Source organism: Ambystoma mexicanum, chromosome 7q (assembly GCF_040938575.1).
Source record: "Ambystoma mexicanum isolate Mex_15411 chromosome 7q, UKY_AmexF1_1, whole genome shotgun sequence".
NCBI classification, from domain to species: domain Eukaryota; kingdom Metazoa; phylum Chordata; class Amphibia; order Caudata; family Ambystomatidae; genus Ambystoma; species Ambystoma mexicanum.
Genome location: NC_090941.1, coordinates 361,649,591 through 361,668,552, shown reverse-complemented (window position 1 = coordinate 361,668,552; position 18,962 = coordinate 361,649,591). Strand labels below are relative to the sequence as shown.

The 18,962-nt window shown below is 42.8% G+C and overlaps 1 long non-coding RNA gene across 1 annotated transcript in view; it reads left to right on the top strand.

The window, feature by feature from the left end:
• Positions 1-9,521, top strand: part of LOC138528762 (uncharacterized) — a 70,205-nt gene extending 60,684 nt beyond the window's left edge. Inside the window, exon 2 of the long non-coding RNA XR_011284233.1 lies at positions 9,356-9,521. This is a non-coding gene — a long non-coding RNA (uncharacterized lncRNA). The remainder of the gene's footprint in view (positions 1-9,355) is intronic.
• The last annotated feature ends 9,441 nt before the right edge of the window (positions 9,522-18,962 follow it).

Below are 18,962 nucleotides of genomic sequence, written 5' to 3'. Positions count from 1 at the left end.
CAGAGACATTGAGAACCCCCTCCTTACCCATAGCTCCCTCTCCTCCCTTGGTGCAGCTCCCTGCAACTCCATGATCTGCATTTATGGTAATACACTGTAACCCTCCTTTATTATCATAGTTCTCACTCCTCCTTATGCACTGTGTCTCTCTCTTAGTTCCCATAGTTCCCCAAAATATGCTTTGAATTTTGCCTCAGAATCTGCTGCTTCATTCCCTCTTGAGATAGGATCTTCCCCTTTTGTGTGGGCTTGGCACTTCACTATTGCTATCTGTGTTGGATAAGCAATTACCTTGATCAGTCTGTCCAGTAATAGCGCATGCTGCACTGGAGTCTCGTCTGCTCTCCTGAACCTTCTCCTGAACCATTGTGCCAGTCCTGAGTGTACTGTTGATGTCAAGTAGGAGGAGTCAGAATAGATCATCACTTTCCTCTCTATGCTGTTTTCCAGTGCTAGTATAAGAGCCACTAGTTCTGCTGCTTTTGCTGAATAATGGGATGGTAGTCAAATACTTGCGACCACCTCACTTGTCCCGTCTTCCTTCAGTCTTACCACTGCACGCCCAGTATGCCTGACCCCATCAGTTTGATCAATTATTGAAGAACCGTCAATGTGGAGCATCTGTCCTCCCTCAAGTGCATCCTATTCTACCTTGTGTTTCTCACTGAACATCTTTATGTTCTTTGTGCAGTCATGGGCATAGTCTCCTAACTGGAGGATATCTGCCAAAAATGTTACTGGGTTTACAGTCTTGCATCCCACTATCTTCAAGCCTACATTTGATAGTATCACCTTGTAACAGGATGCCCTATGCTTGATCAGTGTGCTCTTTGGCTTCTACAGTAGCACAAAGAGGGCATCATCTATGTAAAGAGTGCTGGTGAACCCCATTGTAATTGCTGCTGACTTCTCCACTGTGAAGGAGGCAGCTGCCAATGCTTGTTCGCACAGATAATGTCCTCTCATTACTGGGTCGAGTTGTCCACTGTAGTAAGCTATTGGCTTGTGGCCCATGCTTGTCCTTTGTGTCAGTACTACCTTCATGACTGAACTGTCAGTGTGTGAGAACAAGAAGAATTCCTTTTTATAGTCTGGGATCCCTAACAATGGGGCTGTGCATATTGCTTCTTTCAGTTCCGTTCACCGAATGCTTCAGTCATCTCAGTGGTCCACGTCAGTATCTTGTTTCCCTTCTGTGCTTCCTTCATGGTGCACAATAGTGGCCTTGTGCATGTGCCGTACTCAAAGACCCATGCTCTGCAGTAGTTGCATAACCCGAAGAACCTTCCTTCAGTGTTGTGGGATTAGGTGTTTTACGTATTGTCCCAGCTCTCTCTAGTGTAATCTGTTGGCCATTTTGAGATATTGTCTGTCCAATGTATAGCACCTTCTTCCAACAGTACTGTAACTTTGCCTTGTCTACCCTGTACCTTATGTCTGCTAACACAGTCAGCATGTGTACTGGGTCCTGTCCGACTGATCTACTGTCTTGCTACAAATCAAAATGTCATCTACATACTGTAAAACTGTGCTTTCCTTCTGTATGTTGCTCAGGTCCATCTGTATCATTCTGTTCAAGATAGATGGTGACTCGTAGTATCCCAGTGGGAGCCGAGTGTGTTTCCAGTTCTGTTTTCTATACATAAAGCTGGTCATGTCTTGTGAGTGGATGTAGTAGTACTGACAAGAAGGCATTCTTCAAGTCAATCACTGTAAAGCAGGCAGCTTCTGCCAGAATGCTGCACAAAATAGTTACTAGATTCACAACTAAATGATACTCTGCTTCTACGATGTGGTTAAGAGGTGTTAAATCCTGTATAAAATGCCATGAACCTCCCTTTGCCTTGTACACAGGATACACTGCAGTGTTACATGGGGATTCTGATGATACAAGAATGCCTCTATCATTCAGTGCTGTGATTGTATCATAAATCCCCTTGTCTGCTTCCTTTGTCAGGGGATACTGCTTTACTCTTGGTACAATTGCTCCTGATTTCAGCTTGATCTTCACTCCCCCTATGCTATTGATGTGGCCCATGTCATAGGGACTTGTGGTCCATAGGCTGCCGGGTACCTTGGCCATGGCTTCCTCACAGAATGAGGGCTGCACCTCTAGGGCCATTGCCATACTCTGTGGCACGTCTCTATAGTGTATCTGTTACCATTATGTTACACTCATTTTGAAGACCATCTCTAGTTACGGTCTCTCTTCCTTGAATAGTTTGTCGTCTGTCACTGTTGTCAACCTACACCCCTCCGCCACTATGATCACTGATCTCCATGCCCGTCCTGTGGCATACATCCTGAACACTGCAATCCAGTCCTATATTGCAACTACTGCCTCTATTTCTATCGGCACTTTTGTTCCCTCTGGCTCGTCCATTGGTGTTTCTGGCCTGAATAGGTTCTCGTTTGGAACTCACCACATTTTCCTTGCAATTCCTGAAAGCAATGCAATGACAATGTCAGTTCCATACTGGAACAGCTCTGGGTCCACTGGCACCCCTTTCTGTGCTGTGCATCCACAAAATGCTTGGACAATTCATATTACATTTAACATTTGAATTCCTGGTGTGGAGAATATTATTTCCTTGTCTTTTAATGAGATTGTCATGTTCAGTCTTTCTCATAATGTCTCGTCCCAGAATGTTTACAGATGTCTGTCGAGAGTAAAGCAATTGCAGTGATAGATTGTGATTCCCGATACAAAGTGAGATATTGACCCTCATTACGAGTTTGCCGGTCTGGATACAATGGTACCAGTAAGTTTACCGGCACTGTTGTATCCGGACCGGCAAACTCTGTGTTGTGCTCGTGGGTGCCTTTCATTCTGCCACGTCTGACCTGGCAGAATGAAAGGAACCCGGGAGCACAGCTTGCCTGTAGCACCAGCAAGGTAATGAACCGAGCCGGTGCTACAGGCTTCCCCATTCCCTTTGAGCCGTATGGGCTTCAAAGGGAATGGGGATCACCCGATTCTGGCACCCGCAAAAGGGCAATTACCGGGTCCGACGGGGCCAGAATAATTTGGTAATTGCCCATTTGTGGGTGTCAGACTTTCTTGCAAGTTTGTAGGTAGCCTTGCCGGTTTTACCAGCAAGGCTACCTCCAACCTTGTAATGAGGCCCATTGTCAGTAAAAGGAACCACTTCTGAAGCCCCAGGGAATCCTTGAGTGTTCATGGCATTGCCTGAAAATGCAAATGCTCCTTCCCTAATGCAGTACCTAGACAGCCCGGTGTCAAAGAGAAAGGAAAAAGTCTTGTCACCTATCACCACCCCTATGCGAAGTTCCTCAGCAGGGTTGTGTGTGATTGACAGGTTGAGACACATCAAGTTCATCTGTGGGCTGTCCTAATGAGGTTTGTTTGTGCATTTATATAGCACTACAATCCCTCAGGTATCTGAGCGCTGCTTATTTCCCATGGTGTGTGGTGCTCATTTAACGACCTCGGAAGGATTAAAGGCTGAGTTTGGCTCTGCCTGGATTCGAACCTGCATCAGAAGGCTATGCACGGATGTCAAAGCGAGTGCTCTACTCGTTGTGCTATCTGACCGGGTACTGGTACAAGGATATCCCATTTCCTGTAAAGTGGTTGTTCCCCACAATGGTCACTCCCCCTGTTGTCTGATGGGTACTGTCGCTACTGTGTCCATGTGTGCTGGTGCGACCCTGTTCCGTATCTGTGATAGTTGCTGTGTGCTCCCTCGAATCTGTGGTGCTTGTAGATAGTGTGGTACTGGTGCTGGCAACTGTGGTACCTGCATCTGCGCTGGTGGTGCTTGCACTTTTGCTTGTGGCATTTTTTGATATGTACTCTGCATCTACCCTTGCTTCTGCTGATGCTGTGCATGATATTCAATCTTCTCTCCTTGGTAAGGGTGCTGACGCCACCCCCCCACCACAGTTCTACTTGATTCCCCTTGATCAACACACTCTTGTAATGTGTCCTGTCTGCCCACATGTCCAACACTGTGGTGGCTCTCTCTCTTGCCCCTGGAATCCCCCTGAAAATCCCCTTAGGGTTCTGCTGCATCTTCTGCCTATATCCCCGAAATCCCCCTGGGAAACCCCCTTGGTTGTGATGCACTTGTGGTCCAAAGCCGCGCCCCCTCTGTTGGAACCCTTGCAGTGGGCCGCCCGCCCCATGTACCCTCCTCCCATGGGCGGTGCAAACTGCTGTGGTTATGGTTGTTGCTGCAGTTGCTTTGCTTGTGGGGTGGAGCTGATTATGATCGCTCCTTCCATCGCATACTTTGATAGCTTTTTCTGTACTAGTTTTGCTTCAGCTGCCCTCCTGTCCTCTTCCTTTTTCTTCACCTTCTCCTGCCACAGCCTACAATGGTGAACTATTGTGAGCTGTATTTCTGACCACCCCTTTGCTTCCATACCTACTAGTTTCCTTAGACTCTTCTGCACCGCTTCTGGTAACCCCTGCACTAGTATATGAAAGAATATTGCTACTGTTTGGTCCCAAGGCTCTCAAGTTTCAAGGCATCAAAGCTCTTGTATCTCCTGAATGTACTGCACAGGGTCTCATCTTCCTTCAGATTCCGTGACGTAATGGCCCCAATGTCTAATGTGTCTGGGTATTGTGTCCTTAGTGCTTGCCATACCGCTGTCCTACAGTTTGCAAATGGCGACCCGTCATGGGCTGTGTTTTGTGTCGTCACCCCCGGGAACCCTGCCCTCTTCCATACATCTTCAGCTGTGTCTCCTAAGATCAATACTAGAAGTCCCTTTACGTCACCCACTGCTAGTTTATGGCCAGCTTTTATTTTCTCCATCTCATATATCCACTTCGTAGCTCCCGCACTCAACAATGGCAACTTGCACTTCACATTCACCTTGTGTGTGTGTTTCCATGGCACACATGCTGAGGTCGCAACACTCCTCTCTCTAATAAGGGCATCTGTGTGAATGTTAGCTTCTCCTCATCTGTCCTTCTGGTCAGTCTCACTTGACGGTTCCCCCTCTCGCTCTTGATACCTGCGCATACATCTATTGGTTCTAATATCGGCACTCTCCTGTTGTCATCATACACTCTGGCTAATCGTCCCCTTGAACAAGCCTTGTCTGTCTCCCCTCTCCTTTGTCCTGGGGGATCTCTTAGTCTATTAATATAGGTGCTGTGTGAGGTGCAAAGGTCATTTGCCTGCTGTATCTGCTCCTCCGGGCAGCTCCCTCCTTCTCCCTGTGTATGCATCCTAAACTCCCATGAAACCCTTTTATCTGTCCCTGTCCCCTCTGACTGGGATTGAAACTGCTCTCCCCTCTCATCCTCACTTGTCCCCTCCTCGTGTGTCCTTCTGGTCAGTCTCACTTGATGGTCTGAACTGTGGGAGTCGCCTCAGCCGTTTAAGACAAGCTAGCAATACAGTGAGATGAATAGTAATGCAGATTTTATTCCAATATCAATAATCGAAAAGACTCAGGTGGTTGGCAAAAAGGTTAACTGTTTTAATATCAATTATCTAGCGCAGGGAGTACAACAGACATCAATGGACATCAACAGACGTCTCACCACATGATCTCTCAATTTGCTTCAGAAAAAACATGAGATATATAATAAAAACTTGTCATAGATGACGTGAACCTACGTATTTACGAATGTCATCCTATGTGGAAAACTACTAAAACCTAGTGCCAAATGTGATAAACTAAGAGGGAACATCTAGGTATACGTTCCATACCAGTCTTAGAAAATGATAGACTTCTTAACATCAGGTGGGGCAACTAAGCCCTCCCCTCAACCAAGTCACTATAAACATCACCAAATACACAACGTCCCATTGGTAATACAAACTATAGGGCTCTTAATTATGCGGCCGCCTACAATTGATTGGCACTCTTACATTAGTCAGTACTTTTCCAATTATGTGAGCAGCATGCAGGCTAGAGTTCCATTTGCTGGTGAGCTGGTCATAACCATAGCTTCCCACCAATTAGCATATCATCTATCATCACCTCTGTGGTCTGCTGTCAATTAAGGCTTTGAAATTGTCCTTGGAAATGTTACTTGCTCTGGAAAATTGAGGGGAGTGAAGGCACGCTCTGTCTTCATGCGTAGGCGTGGTCTGTTCTGTTTGTCCAGCTTCATCCTTCCACATGACTGAAGACCACAAATTTGAGCTCTGGTGCATTTAAAATACTATTTTTTAATAAACCACTAACATCTTCCTTGTTTTGTCCATGCCTTCTGAACAGGAGTTGTGTTTTTTCATATGATTTGTAACTACTTTCTGCTCATTAAAGTATGATAAGACCTCGGCTTCTTGGTATTCATCCAACCTTGCCTTTCTGAGATCTGCTTCTGTAATTCAGTTGCTTTTTGAACTGTGACACGCTGGAAAAGAGGCCTTCCTTCTTTTGGTCTTGTTCTGCTATTACACAGTGTGGAATCATCTATAATTCATTTGTTCCTATATATATATGTTGCAGCATGCCGCAATTTATTCACTACAAAATTCACTACAAAGCTATCCTCAAGAATACTTCATCTGCTTGCGGTTCGTCACATATGTACACGTGTAAAATGACTTGATATCTTCATCGTTTCTGTAGCATAAATGTCTTCATCTTGAGCCCATGATGTCAATTATCTTTGATACTTTCTTGATGCCACATAGAATATCTTCATTCTCTTGTCTCTGCATCTCTTCCATTTACGTTGGTTAAGCTTTGTGTGTGACGTCACCAATACGCTCTTTCATTCATTGGTCCTGCTTCTTCTGGGTATTTCATTCAAATGACCATCATACTGTCTTGTATGCAAGTATGGCTTCCTTAATGGCAACCTTGCCTCCAGGATTTTCCTCTGTATCAGTATTTTCACTGTGACTGCACGTGTCTCACACTCTGGTTTCCAACATATAGGCAATGTTTGCAGATGGTTGAGGTGGTGGTACTTGGCTCCTTCGCTACACACCCCTTCTCGGGGATTCATCAACCACTCTTCCATCATTCTTCACATCCAAACATCCTTGTCTGAGGAAATGCTTTTTCAGGACCCATATCTTTATGACTCCTTTCAGGGATCCAGCTGATTTCACATGCTCATCTTTGTTCCACGTCATGAGCATGCTCTGTCCACTTGGACTGCAATAGATCCATTTTCCCACATACCTCTGATGTTTTTTAGGATACTGGTGCATTTATACTGGCCTTCACAAAGTCTCTGATTTACTCATCTGTCAGGTCTCTGGCCATCCATCCTGATTCAACATCGATCATGGTCTTCATCCCTATGCCTTTTTTGCTGTCTTCTTCCAATTTGCGATTATTATCCTAATCACACAGAATCCAAGCAACGCCATCATGATCAGGGCTCCAAGGAACTTGAATATATTTGCCATCCATTGTGGAAACCAAGAAAAGAGCATCCCAAACCAGCTATCATCATCAATGTCTTCCACTTCATCTATCATCTGGACATGTAAATTCGTCAACATCTCCATGGCCACTGTTAAGGTCCCATTCTCGTCGTCATGAGAAGGTATGAAGGTACAAAATTATTCTTCGATTTTTGCACAAACACCTCGATTCATAGCTGTAATCATGTCCAGGAAGTATTGATTCTGAAGCGTCATCAATCATATGGCTCACATCTCTTCTCTGATGGCATTGAATCCCTTTATAGTAGTGTTGCTTGTCTGCAGCAATTCCCATCTGGTGATCTGCAGCCATTTAGTATTTGCTCCATCCTGGATACTTGGCATAAAGATCAGTGTGAATACCGACGAGGTCTGATGGAACAGTCTGTGTTCAAACTGAAAGGAGTCAAAAGCTTCTATTGATTTGGCTGAAAAATTGTTTTCTCTCTTTATTCGAATCATCAGCTACACAGATCTCTTCTTCCTCAGGTGAGCATCTGCTTTCGGAAAGCTGTCAATGCTTAAGTTACTTTTCGGAATTACCAATGCAGGAACATGAACATTCACTAATGAACATCGTCCTCCCCAATCTTTGGGGAGTTTTCATATAAACTCTGGATCCACGTGCCCAGTAATGAGCCATAATTACTGCTGTTGCAAGTTTCATTTCTGGTACATCAAAGGTTCAACCACATTTCTGGTTTTCTCTGACTTTTCTCCTGCCATTGTCTCTGAAGCACAGTTTTGCACATTCCAGAGGCACTATCTGCAAGGGTCCTCCTTTATCTTTGACCCAGGTCAGTAGTTTAGCAAGTCTTGGCCATAGAGGCTTGCATCCATTCTGCACTATGTCAATGACTGGCTGATAACAACCAATGACAACCCAGGCTCTGCAGATAAATACTCCTTCTTCCCATCCATCTGGTGATAGCACTGATTCCCAAATATGTATCTGACCTCTGTTTCTCCATCTCTGAATTTCTTCTGCAGATTTTCCTGGACTCTCAAGTCTTCTGTTTACTTTCCATCTGATTTCAGCTCCTTTAACTCCAAGCTTTTCCTTTCGTATCATGTGATTCTTGGTATGCACCCTGTTTCTTGTCTTTGTGTCTTGGATATAAACATCTTCATCTGGATCTGTCCATTCAGTTGCCCATTTGAGATAAGCATCTTGAGCCATAAACTGGCCTCTTGTAAGGCAGAGTGCTATGTGTGATAGACAATGTTCTGTCTGGACGTCTATTTCAGTATCTATGAAGATATTAGATTTCTCCATGCTGCAAAGGAGTGCACATACAAAGCATTCCTCCTTCGAGGTCCTCCTTCCCACTTATTTCATATGCTGATACCATTTGTTATTCCCCAAGTGTGCTGTACTATCCAGGTAATCATTTAACTCATGATCCTCCTCCTTAGCACTTTGTTTGGGCCTCATTCTTTCCCTTTGAGCTTCTATAATCATCTCATGAAGTATGTCAATATAATTCATTCTGACTGGACCAATCATAGAAACATTTGTCAGTGGACTTGGTGTTTTTACATGTGCTACCTGTGTAGGAGAAAGTTTCAAAAGCCTCATCCTATTAACATAATGTGCAGGCATAAAGATGTCTTGTATAATCTCCATGTGCGATCTCCGCTTCATAGGTAGCCTAGCTTTATCCAATTCAGGAATAGGTGCCTTTAAATGTACCTCTAGAGAAGAGATAATTACATACGTTCTCGGCTGCCTTGTAGTTGCCACATCTGTACCCTTCTTCTGCATAGGAAGATACACAGGATTCTTTGCTCTATTTGGATCAAAATAGTAAGTATTGTGCACTGTAAGTGAAAGAAGTATCACTATGAACACAATGCATGTGTAAATGATGTATAGGTAAGCCCATTCCTTACAACAATAACTTCTTGCACAATGTGGACGTCTCTCGTTGTCTGCTATCATGTTGTTGCTAATGAAGCTGCCCATTCTCTTTTTTAATCAGGCAACATCGTGCAATACTCTGAAAGCTGCTGAACCTGCTCAACAAGATCCTCGATCAGCTGATGGCTACTAGACGATCAACAAGTTCTCAATGAAGACGAAGGAATTGTCCTTTCACCAGGCGAAATAAAGATTCTCCTTCAGCAAGAAGTAAACTATAAAAGCTATTAGGCTCTGAATCTCTTTTTTTAAAAGTCTCATTCTGTTCTCAGTGTTCTTTCAGAATACAAATTGACCTGTGTTATGATACCCCGTAACAATTTGTTAAGTGGCACGTTGTTCCTTGGGTTTCTCGAAAACATGCAGACATACGTTTGTCCTCCAACAAGATGTGGGCATGCCTCAATCAGGTAATAGAAGACTATGCTAACCAGTCTATGTGCATTGCCAGCAGATAGGGGCATTTGTATTTTCCCCATGGTACTCAGGAAGTTGAAGAACTAGCAATCTTCTCACAATTGGACCAGACTTAGAATCTTGCAGGAAATGATGAATGTCAGTAGTTCTCCCCACCAGCGCAGGGCATATAGCAAGGACAATCCGATGAATGTTGTCATAGGCACCTCCAAAAAGAAATTCAGTGAGAAAGGAATCATGGTATTGTTCCCTTTTCCAGTCGTCAAAAAGGAACTCCAAATCTGGCATGCTTTGCTTTCCACTCAAGACATAAACATGTCTCAGTCCAATGTCACCAAACTCCTGTGGCTCAAAAACAGCTAGCTTCTCTTAACTCCTTTTTTAGTAGCTTAAAAGAGTATCCCGAAACAAGCCACAGTCCAATATACTCTTTATCTGTTTTATTCAACAGTTTCTGCATCCTTCTTCCTCATCATATATCTAGTCTGCACATGCTGAGGTTCTTCCCCGATGCTTGCTTCTGACAGCGGTGCAGGTGAAGAGTGTTCTTCAGCATAGATCTTCCTGTCTCCAAGAAATATCCATGCACGTCTGCCTTGCACTTTCACTGCAGACGACGTGACATCTTCCACGATGAATGGGCCATTAAAGCGTGGTTCATGCATTCAACGTGTTAAGTTCCTGATTAAGATTTGATCAGCAGGGAAAAGTTTGGGAAGATGTAATTATTCAATTCTGTTCATTGTTGCAGTTCCTTCTGTGTTCTGTATCCCACACCCCTTTCATTTGAGCTGATCTGAAATGACTTAGATACTTAAAGTCATACAGGTTAAATAAGCATGTAACTCCTTTCCTAACAATTCTGCTGTCATCTGGGCGTCACTTCTAGTTCTAGATGGAGGTGTGAGGGGAGTCCTCATGTGCCTTCTTGTCACTATTTCATGGGGTATAAGATGGTGGTCGGAACCTGGTTTATTTCCCAACGCATACAATGTCACTGGTAGGCAATGCAACGATCCTTTCCTCAAGGTAAGTTTCAATTTGGCTAATCTTTCTTTAAGCAGGCCACTGAGTCCCTCACAGATCCCATTTGCTTGCGGGTGATAAGCCCATCAAAACCTGTCCTTCATACTAAGCAACAAGCTCATTTTTTCAAAGATTTCATTGACAAAATTAGGACCATTATCTGATCTCAATACTTCACCTATTCCCCATCTGGCAAACACTTCTCGTACTAGAAATTTCACTGCACAGGTGGAATCTGGATGTATACATGGACCAGCCTCAATCCATCTTGTAAAGGGACATACCACTACAATCATATATCTGTATTGATTACAGACTTGCAACATGTCGACATAGTCGATATGTAAATGCTAAAAAGGACTATTAGTTCTCGGATAACTCTTCTAAATGTACGCAATGTGTGTCCAACAGTAAACATTTAACATACGATGCAATTTACTACATAAAATGCAACGTGTTCCACTAAATTCTGAACAAACCAATCCTCTGCAATTGCCAACACATTCTCCTTTACTCTTGTGATCTCGTCATTAAATTCTTCATAGTTTGAACAATCATGCACATGCTCACCTTTTGCCAGTGGTTCTGCTACAAACATGGCAGGATTCACTATTCTGCAACAAACTATTTTAATCGCTGGATTTAATATAACCACCTCATAAGCAGAAGCCCTTTGAGAAAGCACAAGGTGCCGTTAGGTTTTCCCAAAATGGCAAATTTTGCATGTTCAACAAATAACGCCATGGAACACCCAATTACTATGCTTGCAGCTTTCTCAATGGCGAATGCAGCGGCTGTCAAAGATTGTTTGCAGAGAAAGTGACCCCTCACTACTGGGTCTAAAATCCGACTGTAATATGCAAGGGGCTTGTACCTCAATTTGGTTCTCTGTGCGAGTACTGCCATCATAACAGTGCCATTTGTGTGCGAAAACAAAAAGAATTCCACAGCATAATTGGGAATCCCTAAAACTAGAGCTGTGCAGATTGCTTTTTTCAACTCATCAAACCCTTCTTCCATTTCCTCAGTCCAAACAATTGCTTCCTGATACATGTATGAACTGTAGTCAAAGACCCATGCTCTCATGTAATTACATAGTCCCAAGAATCTTTGCATGTGCTTTATCGTGTGTGGCTTTATTGTTTCCAAAATAGGCTCAACTCTCTCTGGAGTAACCTTTTTTCCTTCATGCAAGATTAACTGACCTATGTATAACACCTCTTCTTGACAATACTCTCTTTGTTTACTTTATATACTTTCTGTGCAAGAGTAATCATCAGTTGAACTGAATCGCATCGGCACTCTTCTTTTGAGGTGCTGCAGGCCAATTTGTCATCTACGTCTTGCAACACAACACTTTCCAAATCAATATTACTTAAGTCCATCTGCAAAACTCTATTGAAAATCGATAGAGACTCACAGTACCCTTGAGGTAATCTCTGACTTTTTAACTTAGTCTGACAAAACGTAAATGACGTCAGATCTTGAGAATTCTTATGCAATTAGGATTGAAGAAAATGCATTCTTCAAGTAAATCACTGTGACATATCGCACCTCTACAGGGATACAACATAAAATTGTCACAGGATTAGGAACTAGAGGAAACTCAGCCTCTACAATCTGGTTAATTAGGTGAAGGTCTTGCACTAGACACCCCGACTACCTTTTACTTTTTTTGATCGGTTACACTGACATATTGCATGCTGACTCTGAGGTCACTAAGATACCCTTTATTTATTTATTTATTTATTTATTTATTAACATTTACAAAGCACACATCAGCCAGGGTCATTGTGGCACTGTTACAGACCATTTTTTTTAATGTTTATTTGTTTTGGTTTATAATAAACCTTTACATAAAGATACAAAGTAAAAGAGAATTCAACAAGCAAATGTGCAAATCTAGATAACACTGTTACAAAGAGCAAAGGTATTAGCTTAGAACACAGCTTAATTTAATTTCAAAATATAAAGAAACTAAATGATAAAAACAGTTCCATGTTTTACATGTAAAAACATATTCATAATATGTGAAAAATCAATAATATGACTAAATAAATAGTACAGTAGCAGCTAGGGAACTAGGACATTTCCCCTCACATGTGACAGCATTCCTTAGCTTAAGATCAGTCCCAGAAGAATTTCATACTGATACCATACACATTCGACAGACCAACATAAATCACAAACATTTCTCAAGAAAGAAGTAATTTGAATATTCAGTACTGCTGAGTTCTCATGTAGCATTCTGTTCCATATAAATTCTCTGTTTATATCATAAACTGAGGGTACAAATTGGGCAAAATAGCTTATCCCATAAGATAGAAGTCCGGGACACACCAGCAGAATGTGTTATAGGGTTTCTACAACTCCTTCTCTTTTACAGAAGCGACACCATTTCCAATCACCCGAGGGACAATTTCTAATACAGTTGATTTGATTGGTTTGGATTACATTAAATCGGAAGCGCATGTAGTCGTTCCGCATTTGTTCACTAGGATATTTCTTGAGGTAGCTTTCCATGGCAGGGAACCATTTCCAAACAGAGCAAGCGTGTATATATAGCTTAGTTTCAGAGATCTTATTTTTCGTTGCTTGCCAGTCAAAACCCTGAAGGCTAATTTTCACCTTTTTGGTTTTATTGCAAAGTGAAACTGCGTACATACCAATACTAACTAGACTTTGCATTGTCTCCTCCTGTAACAAGTCGAAGAAAGGGTTAGCAGAATTTCTAGCTGCACATGCATACAGAGAGTCCTTAGCTGCCCTATGGCATTTACGCCACAGTTGCATACGTTTCCAGGTAGCAACAGTGGCAAGAGAAGTTAGGCCGAATTCGTATTTAATCAACTCCAATGGCAAACATTTAGGCAAAAAGAAGAGTACAGACCTCCAGATGTTACCTTCTATGTATGCCAAGTATGTAAATAAATCTTTAGAAAAAGTTCCAAGCTTTTTTAATATAGAACTCTCTCAGCGGGGTCGCAGAGAACTTCCCAAATTTTGTTTCAATCGCACGCATTTGTCTGATCACAATTTCTGCTTTTAGTTTCAGCTGGCTTTTGATTAAAGTGTTTGACCCTGTCCCAGTGAGGTGGAATCCCAAATACTTAAAAGCAGGTTGAGCTTTAATGATTTGATTACCACAAAGCCATGTGAAAGCATTTTCTTTCTTATTAGGCCTACCGAAGCGTACAATAACCGTCTTGGATGGGTTGATTTTGAGCCTTAAGTCAAGAATAAAACTCTAGAAGGCCTTAAGCAATCGCTGAAGACCAACCTTAGTGTTGTCAATGAGAAGAAAGTCATAGGCATACGCCATCCAAGCTAAGCAGATACCATTCAATTTGGGACAAACCAGACCCTTATTATTCAAAGCTTTGTTGGCACCACTCACATAGAGGTTGAAAATAGTCGGAGCTAGCATACATCTTTGTCTAAGGCCGTTCGGAATAACTTTGGTATTTAGTCGTACCCTTATCCTAGTATCCGAGTAAAGAGCCATAATAATTTCTAACAGGTGAATAGGGATATCAAGTTATTTAAGTAATTGCCATAAAATGTTCCTGTCAACAAGATCAAAGGCTAAGCTAAGATCCATTGATGCCACAAAGGTGGATGGATTGCCCCCCTTTAAAGATCTAGAAGTTAAAGATTTAAGAATGAGGCCACAACAGTCGGTACCAACATTTTTTTTAAGCCTTTTTTGTTTTAGGTCCAAGATGTGCTTATCAGTAATCCAATTTTCCAGATCCCTTAAGACCAAGGGGGCGAAAAGTTTGAAGTCGGTATCCGCAATAGCAATCGGTCTATAACTAGACGGAGTTAGCCCAGAGCCCTTTTTGAATACAGGGATTACAATGGACACCCTCCATGATGTGGGAATATGCTTACATAACAAAACATTTTCAAACAGTAAAAACAAGATATGAGCCCAGTTAACGGGATCAAGCTTAAGCATTTTATTAGAGAGATTGTTGGGGCCAGGAGCACCTGAGTTTTTAGATTTAAAAATTAAATTCTAAATATCATCTTTGGAGAACTTTAGTGTCCAATTCGGTCTCCAGTCTACCTCAATTGTGTCAGTACTATCGTTGAGGGTGTACAGATTAGCAAAATGGTCTAACCATACGTGCTCATCGATAGTATTCATGTTAGCCAATTTTTGAGGTCTCTCCAGTTCATTAATTAGTGACGAAAAATTGGAACAATTGGGACCCTTCAAAGCTCTCAGCATTGCTTCACCGTCCATTTGCGAACGGTGACCTTTGTAGTGGATCAACCAATTTTTGTAACCTTGTTTGATTTTCTTTATCTTTAGCATGATATCCGATTAGGGAAGACCAGATTTATAAAGATGTCTTAATTCTTTCCTAAAAGCACATCTGCGTTTATGAACTGTACCATCAGTATTATGATTCTGGTAATTTTTTGGTTTTGGTTTTTTGAGTGATTGGTTCTCGATTTTATTAATAATAGAGTGGATATATGCAGTAAAGTTTGCAGCAGAGTAGCAAACTGTCCGTTGATAGGGAGACATAGTCTCAAAGTCTGTCACCATAGTAGAGGTGAACTTGACGTTCTTACCATAAGTCCATTTTATTCTATTGCCATGTACACTAGAAGTCAGATCATATTTGTACGTATAAACATTTGTACTTTTTACATTGATGGTTGTTTCGAACATCAAAAAGCAATGATTGCAACAACTGGTTTCTTTAATCTCGAATTTACTCATACAGGTGGACAGATCTGCAGACAGAAAAATATAATCAATAGTGGAGGTCAGACCACAAGCTTTCCATGTAAAATGATCGTTGTATAGTAAGTCAAGAGCCCACAATTCAGCAAAATGGTTCCACATTCTGCCCCTCAGCTTGGGGTTGCCCCCTATTTTACCCAAATCGCTATCGTTGGCCATGATGATATCACCAATCAAACATTCACTGTAGCAGTACGCATTAAGGTCTCCTGCAATCACAAGCTGACCACCTTTATTGTTATCCAACCACAGTTTGATGATAGTTCCCAATTTAATTAACTCGTTAGTGAGTTCCAAATCAGATAGTTCGTTTGGATTCCAATACACGTTGACAATAAGGATGGCCATACAGTCCTGATCAACCCCCAGCTGGAAAGAAGCCACACGAAAATGGTGTGAACATCGCCATTCCCCTGTTTTTACCCAGTCATTAGTTATTTTTGCAGCTATAGTAAGGCCAACTTTGGGGCGACCCTTGTTTCCTCCATGGGCACAGTTAGAGATCATCATAAAACCATCCCAACAAAGTTCGGTTCTACACCAGGTTTCTTGTAACAAAATAAAGTCAAACTGTACCAGATAACACGTAAGTTCATCATTATGTAAGAGGTTAAAACTCCCTCTCAAGTTACAACTCACAGACAATAGGAAATCATTGCTGGTTGCAGAAAAAAAAATCTTGGTTACAGGATAGTGATGCAGAAAAGTCACACATGGTTACAAGAAAGTACAGGAGTATGCAGAGAACCGGAGAGGGGTGAGTGTTAGTTAACAAGTATGGTTTTGAGGCCTTTGCGGAAAGCAATGAGGGGGGTCTCAGCCCTTAGAGCTTCGGGTAGGGCATTCTAGAGTTTGGGAACTATGTGAGGAAAACCAATCCCACCTGCTTTGGCTCCTTTGATGGGTGGGATGCAAAATTGGTTGGCGTAATGGCTTCTTTTAGGGTACGCAGAGGTCTCTCTAGTGATAGTTTCTGATAAGAAGGGCAGGCAGAAAGTCATAAGCATTTATTTATGCGTTAGGGTGAGGGTCTTGAATGTGATTCTCTCATTTACAGGGAGACAGTGGGCGGACTGTCTGGCATGCGTGATGTGGTCTCTTTTAGGGATACTAAGAGCTGCTCTGAGCGCGTTGTTTTGGACTATTTGGAGCCTATTTAGGTTTTTGGCCGAGGTGCCTGCTAGGGAGCATTCCAGTAGTCTAATTTAGCTCTGATAGGGGCTTGAGCGATGGAGAGGCAGTTTTGGTTGGATATGAAGGGTTTAATGGCCGTTATAAGTTTAGTGGTATGGGCGGAGGCGGAGGCAATAACACTGACCTGTCGTATCATAGACAGGGAGGAGTCTAAGTAGACTCCAAGGGTCTTCACCAATGAGGAGACAGGGATAATGGTGTTGTCGATGGTGAAGTTGCAGTATTTGTGGTTGAGTTTAGACAGGGTTTCTTTGGGCCTAGGAGGATGATCTCGGTCTTATTTCTGTTGAGGCAGAGTACATTGGCAGCCATCCAGGATTGAATGGAGGAGTAGATTTGGAGGAGGGCTGCTGAGTCTAGGTCATAGTATCCAGTGAGAGGGAGGTGGACTTGCGTATCATCGGCAAAGTTCGTGTAATCTATGCCAAAGGAGTCCAGTTTGTCCAAGAGTCGTTTTGTAAATAGGTTGTAGAGTGTAGGTGCTGTGCTGGAGCCCTGGGGGACTCCGCAAAGGATAGTGGTGGGCACGGCGTTAGCCTGATCCGAGAAGACCTTCATAGCTCTGCCTTCTAAAAATGAAGTTATCCAGGTGGAGGCTTGTTTGGAGAAGTGAGCTGCGTTGGTGAGATGGAGGTAAGGATTTTATGATCAATGAGATTGAACGCTGCTGAGAGGTCCAGTAGCAGCAGAAGGGCTGATTTGCCCGTGTCTATTATCTTAGTTATTTGATTTTTAAGGTCTAGGAGGGCGGGTTCAGTGCCATGGCCATTGCAGAAACCTGATTGCCTTTTGCCTAGGATGGCGTTAGACTCTATGAAGTGTTGGATCTGGTTGTGGGATGCTTTATCTAGGATCTTGAGAAGGAAGGGGACGGTAGTGATAGGGCGGTAGTTATTTGGGGAGGTGGTGTACAGGGATTTTTTTTTATAAGGGGCAGGCCCAGACTTCCTTGAGGTTGGATGGGACCGTGGCTGAGGTAAAAGAGGCATTGATGAATGCCGTGATGAAAGGATTCAGCGACTTGGCGCAATCTTTGATAATGTTAGGGGGCAAGTGTCCCCTTTACACACAGATGGTTTGATATATTGGAGTATATTTATGACTTTCGGTTCGGAAGCATCTCTGAAGGAGAAGGGAGGGGCAGAAGGTCTGTGAGGGGCGGTGCTGGGCATTGCCTGACGGATGGGTTTGGGGAGTGCTTTGCATTGAGATTGAATTTTGTTTAGCACGGCTGTCTGAATGCTGGAGCACCAGGCTTTGTCTTTGATGATCTCATTGGGGCTGGTGGAAGGAGTGATGAGGTCTTTAAAGATAGAGAACATTTCCTTTGATTTGGAGTTAGCATTAGTGAAACCGTGATTGAAATAGTTGGACTTGGTTTTGAATATGGCTTTTTTGAATTGCTTTGAGAGCCTTTTGAATTCTTCCAGTGTGGAATCACTAAGCTTAGCCTGCCATTTGGTTAGTGCTAGATGTTTGCTGGTGCAAAGGGCTAGTAAGTCTTCTGTGAAGCATGAATTGCTGTGCATGGATTTATTTTCCTTTTTAGCTATTATCGGGGCTATGGCGTCAATGGCTCTAGTGAGGGTGTGGGAGTAGGTGTCAGCATGTGAGCTGGGGTCACTTGAGAAGGGAGGTTTAAGTTCTGGGACATCCAGGTAGGGAGAAGGCTGTTCTTGGTTAATTATTTGGAGCTTCTGACCGTAGCTGCTGGAGCGGGAGAAACTACTTTGGTGGTGAGATTGGTGGGGACTGTAAATTGGATGCAGTTGTGGTCAGTCCAAGGGTATGCCGTGTTGGAAACAACGGTGGAGGAGCTGTTGAGGTCTGCCACCCAATCGAGGGTGTGGCCTTTACTGTGAGTCAGGCTTGTGAGTTTTTGTAAGAAACCAAGGTCTTTCAGATCTTTGGCTAGGGCTAAGGCTGCTTTGTCTTTTGGATCGTTGAGATCTAAATTGAAATCTCCAAGCAGGATGGTTTTTGTAGAGCTTTTTAAGTTGTTGCCTAGAATATGGTGCAAGTGCCTTGGAAGTCAGGGGCTGTGCCTGCTGGTCTGTAAATGATGTGCATATGTATAGTACATTTGGAGGAAAGGGACAGTTTGGCTGAAAGGAGGTTGGTGCCTGATCCATCATGTTGGATATTGTCTTAAAAATACCTTCATCTGCCTCTCGAGACATGAGATACTGTCATGCTTGAGGTAAAATTGCTCCTGGTTTCAATTTAATATTTACTTCATCAGCTCCCATCAATAGGCCTACGTCATAGG